The following is an 8874-nucleotide window of genomic DNA, read 5'->3' as shown; positions in this document are numbered from 1 at the left end:
AGCCTCTTTGTCCACCTAAGTTATCAGGGCAGGTGTCAGGAGCAGAGCAGAATTAACTCACACAGTGCCAGCAAAGTTAACTCTCTTTAGTCAAAGAAACCAAACAGCTCAGGAGGCTAGGCTTAGTGAATACAGTAACTCTTCCATGTAGATCTTGGCCCAGTGAGGCAGTTGCGACAACTGAAGTCTCCACCTTCCCCAGTTCCCTAAGTCTCCTCCTCCTGGGTCCTTCCTAAGCAATCTAAAACTCTGACACCTTGTCTATCTTTGCTCTGCCCTCTTCCTACCTCTTCAGGTTCTGGGAGGGAAGCAGGGAGGGCAGCTGGTTGCAACAGGAAGGGAAGACCAGAAACCTGCCTCTTGACTCCCCTCCTCTCCAGCCTCTGATTCTGAACTGCTCTCTGCCACAGACTCTTCCTGCTCACTAAACCCTCTTTATCTCCCAATACCTCCTCCTCCCTGTCTGCTCCCTCTTCCTCCTCTGACTACTCCAATTCCCTGGCTCTGACCCTTCTTCCCTTGGAGTTTCCCAAAATGGTGCCTCAGACCACTCCTCTGCATCCAGCCAGTCCATGACACTGGTTGACTCTCCAGAGTCTGAGGCACTGAACCTGCAACCTTCAGTGTACAATTTATGCACTCCACCACTGAGCTGTGATCCTTACCAATGAGCCAGGCCCTTGCATGAACCAAGAGGAGTGGCTAACCTGTGGCTGTCCAGATCTTGATGGACTACTACAACTCCCAGCATGCCAGGGCCACTGGCCATGCTGCCTGCAGCTGATCAGCATTGCAGCTTCCCCTGCCTTAGAACATCCATGGGACTCCATAGCAGATTTGCAAGAGCTCTTGGCAGAGAGGGTCTGAAAAACGACATTTAAAGGCCAGTAGTGGGGTACTTTTGACCCTCCGGATGTTGCCGAACCACAGCTTCCACCAGTCTCCGCAAGACCAATGGCAGTGGCTGGAGGGACAAAAGTTCCCCATACCTGCTGTAGGCATGCAGAGATCTAAAAAAGAAGGAGACCAGAAAGAAAATACAAGGGGAAAGAAACCAGAAGAAAAAGTTAAGACATATAAGATGGAAGAGGGTAAGAACCAGAGGCCTCTTCCAAAACCATGGAATATCATGAAAAATTATCACTGGGCTCTAAGCAAAGCTGCATGGAGGTGTAGTGGCGGGGAAAGGAAGACAGGATATAGGATTGCTCAATAAAAAAAGTTGCAGAGAGTTTGTTTTTCTCTGTCAACTGAATTGCAGTCAAAACAACTCCTCATGCCAGCAGGTTACCTGGAAATTTGATATAGGAACCTAGGAGTTTGATTATACCCCTCTCCAGATCTATCCTAGGCTGGTAGCTAAATATATGGTTGCATACCAGAGCCTGGGCATACACAAACTCACATGCAGAAGTGAGTGCGCAAGGAGTATTTATACACACACATAATTATTCAAGGCAAAATACAGAAGTAGAATAAGCACAGTACCAAAAGCCACCATGAAACACCTCCCAGCTGCAAAACTAACACACAGTTGGAACATAACACTACTGGAAGAGGAAAGACTTCTGCAATTCACTAAGAGCATCTCAAAAGCCATTGGGCAGAAGTTTAACATTACCACAATCATTACACAAATAGAAAGGCTTATCCTAAATAAGAACATCTCAACTCGCAGAGGGTTGGGTGCGGGGAGAGAAATAGAGATGGGACCAAGTGTGGATGTCTAAGAAGCATGTTCCATAGCATGGATTCCACTACAGCAGGGGTGGCCAACTCCCAAGAGACTGTGATCTACTCACAAGAGTTAAAAACTGGCAGTGATCTACCCCCTTTTTGGGGGGAGACAGTTATCTACCAGTGATCTACGGCAGACGTCCAGTGATCTACCAGGAGATCACAATCTACCTGTTGGGACATGCCTGCACTACAGAAAAAACTCTGCCTACACCTCAGCATAGCTTCTCTGCACTACTTCAAAAAGTGCATTTGCAAAGCAGGGCACATGTGCACGCCCAACACAAATTAGCACGCAGGCACTTTGTGAATGAGGAAGAGTGTTGTGAGCTAGCACAAGTTCTCACTTCAGGGCCCTTATGAGATAACCTGGGGCAGCTTTCGGCAAACTCTAGATGATTTGCATTACGGTTCCCATCAACTCCAGCTTGCATTGTTGTCCAAAGCCTATGTAGGACACCAGGCTAGCAAAGGCTTAGGGTAAGAAAGGGAGCACTTTAAGCAATCTCGTGAGGATTTTATTTGCTCTCCCCACCTCAGTGAGACAGAAGTGTGGTGAGGAATGTCAGCAAGCAACAACATCTAGAAACCCTTGGGAGAAACCCTGAGTTGAATGTATTGCCTCCCAAAACCATAAAATAGACGATCACTCATACACACCATCCAACTTCTAGGCCAAACCCAAAGGTCCTGTCTGTTTTAGTTTTGATGAAGTGGGTTAGGAGGAGCACAGCAGGAGATTTGCCCCTCTTTTGGCAACTTCCACACCCTTCAAGCTAGCTTTGCTTTAGGCACTTGTAAGAAGACACACTTGCGAGAGGGTCAGAACATGTGCACAGAAAAACCTGCATTTGAACACTGCATGGGTGACAGAGACCAGCCAACTGTTGCAAGGTCAGCCTTCACTAAGCACTCATTCATATAAAGCGCCCGATAGCACAGTCGTAGCTCCACGTCCCCAAACACAGCCCTGAAAGGGCCCCAGAGGTGCCTCCCCTTTCCTCCACCCGCCCCCCACAAAAAGAAAGGGCTCAAGAGAAATTTGTTTCGGTTCCGTAAGATGCTTCTATAGTCAGGCCTTTGTTCCACATGTACATGCCCTGAGCTTTACCAGAGGATGCAGGTGTCTGCGGCCCCCCGGGACCCTTCTGCCCCCTTCGTTTTGCTGGAGGCAAACCTAGCCAGGAGCTGCCCCCACAAAGAGATCAACCACAGCTCCTCGGTGCATCAGGTGGGAGGGGTGTGCAAGACTCTGAGCTCAGGGCAGGAGTGGGGGATGTTTGCAATTTCCTGCCCCAGTTCGAGGAGAGAGGCCTCTTGTCGTTTCCTGTGGTTTGGGGCAGGGAGGGGAGAGATAGCAAACAGTCATGTGATTATCTCTCTCCCCAAGTGGGAGGAGACGCGAGGCGGGCTCAGTGCGGTAAGGCGTCTATAAATGGGCCAAGCACTGGCACTTCCATCTCTTGACTTCAGCTGGCGACTGGTCTCCCCGTCTGGCCTGGTAGATTGCAAGCGACCCAAGAGGTATACTGCTGTGGGCTGACAGGATCCCTGGGTGGGGAGTTGGGAAGAGCGGGGCTACTTGACTGAAGAGTCCTGGGTTCTAGCGGGGAATGCAGGAGGGCCGGAAAGGGCTGTGCAATGAGAGATAAGGCGGCTGAGGCTCTTGGAGAGAGCATGCTGCATCCATGTGCTTGGGTGGGTGTTATGCTCTAGGACTCCTTGAGTTCTATCGTCATGTCTAGGAAGGAACAAGAGGAAGAATGAGGCTGGTGTTTGGGAGACGGAAGGATGGGGATCTGGGCCAAAGCTAATCTTAATCCATCTTCTTGTTCGAAGAACAAAACCTGTATTTTTAAAGAGGGGCATGAGGAATTGGGAGCATGCGGGGGTCTTCAACGGCATGTAAGCTATTAGTCCTAATTCCCTCCCCCCCAGACAGGCTTAGACTGGGAAGTAAGAATAGGGAAGTTCCGAAAGATGTCACACGGGTGGCTTATGCAAAGGGGAAATATGGCGGCTGTGCACAGTCAGTGGGTGCACACTCATGCTTATTCAGGCCCTTCACTGAAAGGGCGCTGTGAAATTTCAACATGCCTGCCCTCTACTGATAGGAAAGAAGATGAACACCTCTGTTCAAGCAAGCAACAGTTGATTGACCTTGCAGCCATTTTCCTAACCTGTCCTCCTCCTCTCTCTGGTTTTTAGGGCAGCTCCTTTCTATCGCAGAAATGTGTGGAGTTTGGCAAGAATGCCCGTCCCAGCAGCATTTGACCACAAGAGTCTCTTCGATGAAACATGAGCTGGTCTGGGATCATTGCCTGGGGGTCTTGGAGGACAGTTCCTATGCCATCGTGAATCTCGTTCCAAGAGAAGTCTATGGACCAAGACAGTTGGTAAGAGATGGGACATGGAGATCCTTTCCCCACTTTTGGAATCTAACAGGGGTAAGGAGGAGGGATAATAAACACCATTTCAGGTTACTTTCCATTTTAGAGCATGTGGATAGTGAAGATAAGGCTTGCTTCATGCTGTGCCCAAGACGCACTTACAAGCAGTGCTCAGAAGGAAAGCCAGGGGGGAATTTTGCATAAAGGTGTTCAGGGTTGTGGGGCAAATAACTAATGTATGAAGGATTCAGTCTTAACCCCAAACAGGAACTTGCTGAAAGGGCGGGGAGAGAAAGTAAGAGATAGAAAACAGGAAAGGCAAGAGATACAGCGTATAGATCAGCCTTCGCCAACCTAGCGCCCGCCATCTAGGCAAATGAAAGCAAACAGACTCCTAATGTCCCCTGAATACCAGTCACTATATTAAAAACAAAACCTCATTAAGTTTTCTGTTAAACCAAATGGGCTGCATCCAACTAAGTTCTAATCAGAGTAGACCCCCTGAAATTAATGAACCTAAATTAGTCATGCTAATTAAATTCAATGTGTCTGCCATGTGTAGGACTAACATTGGATACAACAACCCCAGATATTGTGGAAGGAAAGTTCCAACTGTTTCTCTGTTGCTCTCTTGAAATCAAAGATAGACACATATTATTGCATCAAACTGAACAAAACATTTTGCATCTATAATGGGGAAAGTCTGACAGCGCAGTCCTGTGTGTGTCTATTTAGAAGAAAGTCTCATTAAGTTTAATGGGCCTTATTGCCAGATACATGGGCGCAAGATTGCATCCTAAAGATTATGAGCAGTCCAATTCTCTGCCTGTTCAACTCAGAGTAAGTCCCAACTGCATTCAGTGGGGCTTACACCAAAATTACACACATACAGGATTGCCGTCAAATAGAACAGAAAGCTAAACATAGAAACAGCCATTTTATGCTGCTTATTACTGAACTGACGCTACAATACTATGGAATTTTACTCAGGAGTAAGTCCCACTGAAATCAGCGAGGCTTTCTTCCAAGTAAACCTGCATAGAACTGGGCTCCGAGTAAGTGGTTCTTAAGGCCTGTTTACGCATTAATAGTTTTATATGTTTAATCTTAGTTGATAATCTATTTACCCTGCCAATTTATAGCAGTATTTCCTTAAATTTCCTTAACTTATAAGACAATTCTATGCAGATTTATTAAAAGGAAACCATTACACTGTATATAAATAGGTAGACTGTTCTATAGGTTGGGTTAAAAAAACACACCAACACTCCTGAGTTGCCAAGTTTGCTGCAGTTAAGTTGCCTAGTTCTTTTAGAACCAAAGCATTACAAGACTAAGCCATTTCCACAAAACCTGTAATTTATTCAAGATAAAACCTAGAATAAATTTTCCCACCCCAGCATATTCTCAAGATAGTTTTGCAGAACATGAGCCCTTCTCAGAGAGCCATACATGACTGGGCCCTGTGTTCAATATGGTGCATTACAACCAGACTTCCCCACCTTGTAGCCTACCTGAATCTGCAAATCCTGTATGGGAAAGGAGATCCCAAGAATTTCGCTCAGTGTCAGAGGCCCTTTCCCCCCAACCTTCACCTCTTTGCTCTACTAAGATCTACCAAGGTGAAAAGCAGGGTCCTCCTCATTGTACCCCAATTCTGCAGAATTCTCTCAATTAAGAGACCTGCCAAAACTTCACATTATAACATTTTTTTAAAGAACAGTACTTAAAATGTTTTTTTTAAAAAAAAATATATGCTGCTTTGGTTAGAAATACAATGGTTGTTTTAACGGGCTTGGGATTGCAGCTTTGTCCCTTTGGGATTGGGAAGGAGGCAAAATACTTTTTAAAAACACACTTTCATTTTCCTTATGGTAGCCTATATGGGCAGGGATCTAAAGAGTTACTTTGCCTCGTGCAATGCATCTGTACTGACCTAGTTTTACATTTTAACACTTGCCGCTCACACGCGAGCACACACACGAGATCCACCGGCATTACATTTGTCTCGCCCATTAAACTGGCATGCAGCCCGCTAATCACTTGCATGTTTCTAGCAAGGAGGCAATTATTAGATGTATTCAAATTATTCAACCATGCAACTAGCTGGCACCAACTAGTTTCATGGGCTATTGGATCCTAGCCTTGAAAACCTTTAAATGTTTATAATTCTGAAACTCAGTGATGTGTGCACTACAAAAAATAGAACTATAGCTAACCCACATGTAAAATTGAAATTAAATAATCATAATATTTGGTGGACTGGCAAGAAGAAGAAGAAGTTGATATATAGTTATAGAAAGCCTCTACCCAGACAATTTTCTCGGTCTTCAAGGCCAATTGCTCATCTCTCTTAAATTTCATCAGAAATAGCAGAGACCTACTCCAGACTTGATGAGCCACACACTCCAGTCTCCACAACATTTCTTTCTTTAACTCTCTCAGGAAAACATAAGATTTTTGGTTAAGGGGTTAAATACTAAAAAAAGCAATGCCAAAAAATTCCCCCTCGGCTAGTTTCATTAAAATGCTCTACTTAGTTCCCTATTCAGTTTGTCACCACTAGTGAAAAATGGTTGAGCTTTTTTCATAAAGCCACAGGAACAGGCAGTAAGTAACCACTAATACAATGTCCCCCAGTAAACTACCCTCTAGATTTAAACATGTGAGACATAAATTCTAAGTAGTTCTAGCACAGCAGAACATAGGATCTGGAGCAGTGAGGGAAACTATCTGGCAATCTTTTAGTTGAGTTATGGAGTTTCAAGTAGGATACCTGGGTTATGCCCTCCGCTCATACGTTGGGTAAACCAGAACACATATATTTTTATTATCAATTCTCGGAGCCAGCAAAGTCAGAGGTGGCTGGGAGTCAGATTCTCTGTTCCAAACTTCCCCAGACTTATTTGCCATTATGATTATGAATAGGTCAGTCACCCTCAATGTGCCCAGCACTTTAAAGAGCAGCAACTAAAATGCCAGTCCCTGCCCCAAGGAGGTTACAATCTAATATCTGACAAAGGGAAGGGTTGAGAGTGAACAAATGAAAAATATATATCCGGCCTATTTGTACGCACTTAGCTCTAAGATATGGGGATTAAGGGACTGTGCCAAATGCTTCACAAATAATGTGGGTTTTGAGGAGTGATTTGATGGGGGGGGGGACTTCTCATAGTTGTGCTGGGAAGGGAGTTCCAAGCACAAGAGACAGCAAAGGAGAAGGGTAGAAATTGGATTATGGTAGCAAGAGTCCTCTGGGTGGTGGGATAAAAGAGGATGAACACAGAGGCATTCGCTCTGCCAATGATGTGTTTGCCTTTTACTTTGGGCTCAGAACATCCCCATAGGAGAAAGAGGGCAGGCTGAGGGCATCAGCATGCCATCAATTGCCACATGAAGTGGGTTCTCATTTGCCCTTTCTTCAAAGGCAGCCAGCTCCAATGACCATCTGAAAATCCGAACCACGTGCACTCGTTTTTGCTTCTTTCAGTTTTTATCTGTGCATATGCCTTAAATGAACTTTTACCTTTCTGCAGAGAAAGAGAGGCAGGCCCCTTTTCCAAAGACAATGAAAGTAGCCAGGCATGGAAGGAAGAGAAGGATAAAGGCAAGTAAGTATTTGCAGGTGTAAAGGAGCTTTAAAATATTTACTGCAAGATTCTGCTGAACATGCAAGATTTGAGTCTCCTTCAGTTTTGTTCGCCGCTTCCTAATGCAGAATAAAGCCTTATGTAGTCTGTGAGCCCTATGGGGAAGGAAGGACGTTTTTTAATTCTGTAAAAACTGCTGTCTCACCCCAAACCCACAAGGCAGGGTAAGTCGAACCTCCCCTCCTGCTAGTATCTCTCTGTTATTTCACAACCAGGGAGCTGCCAGCGGGTGGGCGCAGGGGAGATTAAAGGGGGTGGGCAGGGGTGGGGACCAGCTCACAAACAGCCAGCGACAGATGAAGAAGACGCCGAGAGCCAACCCATGACCAGCAGCTGCACTTTATGGACAGTGGACTCATCCATAAAGTAGAAAGCACTACTAAACGCTCGTGTCCAAGTGTAGTGTTTCCTACTTTATGGATGAGTGTACTGTGAGCAACGGAGGCAACAAGGAGAAGCGGAGACTGGCACAAGACCAGGGAAAGGGGGGAGGGGAGGGGAAGGCGGAAATGCCACGTGGCCGTAGACAGGAGGGCATCATGGTTGAACACACACACACACAGAGCCAGACTGTCACTCAAATACAGATGCATCGCTTTCCCCAAAATATAGCATATGACACTCCCAACAATAATGCTTGTAACATGTGACTCATAACTGAATCTAAGTAGGAGGTGGGGTGGAGAACAAGACCTGGGGAGAAAGGCCCATTTATTGGCACCAACTTAGAATGCTCAGAAGTTATTCTGCCAATACCCTCTTTCCAACTTTGCTACAATCTGTGCATGATACCTTCTACCCTGCTTGCCACACACCCCTACCTGAATATGCTTTTAGAAAGTGGAAGGGTTTGGGAATTTGCTGGGGGCAGAGTAGGGGGCGAGTAAAATATCACATGATGCTTGGTACATGTGTATGGAAGCTGGCCATACATATGCAAACACCCCATGACCAACATACTCTTAAAGACCTTCATTGTTTGGGTAACTGTCTGAAGGTCACTAGCTGTGATTATGTGCTTGAAAGGAGAGGGGACAGGTATTACAGGATGTACTGTATGACCACTTGCTTCACGAAAATAAACTTTCAACACAGTT

At 45.7% G+C, this 8874-nt stretch overlaps 1 long non-coding RNA gene across 1 annotated transcript; it reads left to right on the top strand.

The window, feature by feature from the left end:
* The first annotated feature begins 496 nt into the window (after positions 1 to 496).
* Positions 497 to 8874, top strand: LOC310748386. The gene is made up of 3 exons (XR_014541314.1): positions 497 to 3261; positions 3946 to 4133; positions 7664 to 8874. It is a non-coding gene; the product is annotated as an uncharacterized lncRNA (long non-coding RNA).

Source organism: Podarcis filfolensis (genome assembly GCF_964270895.1).
Source record: "Podarcis filfolensis genome assembly, chromosome: 13".
Classification (NCBI taxonomy): domain Eukaryota; kingdom Metazoa; phylum Chordata; class Lepidosauria; order Squamata; family Lacertidae; genus Podarcis; species Podarcis filfolensis.
The sequence above is the reverse complement of the archived record's forward strand: the minus strand, read 5'-3'. Positions and strand labels throughout refer to the sequence as shown.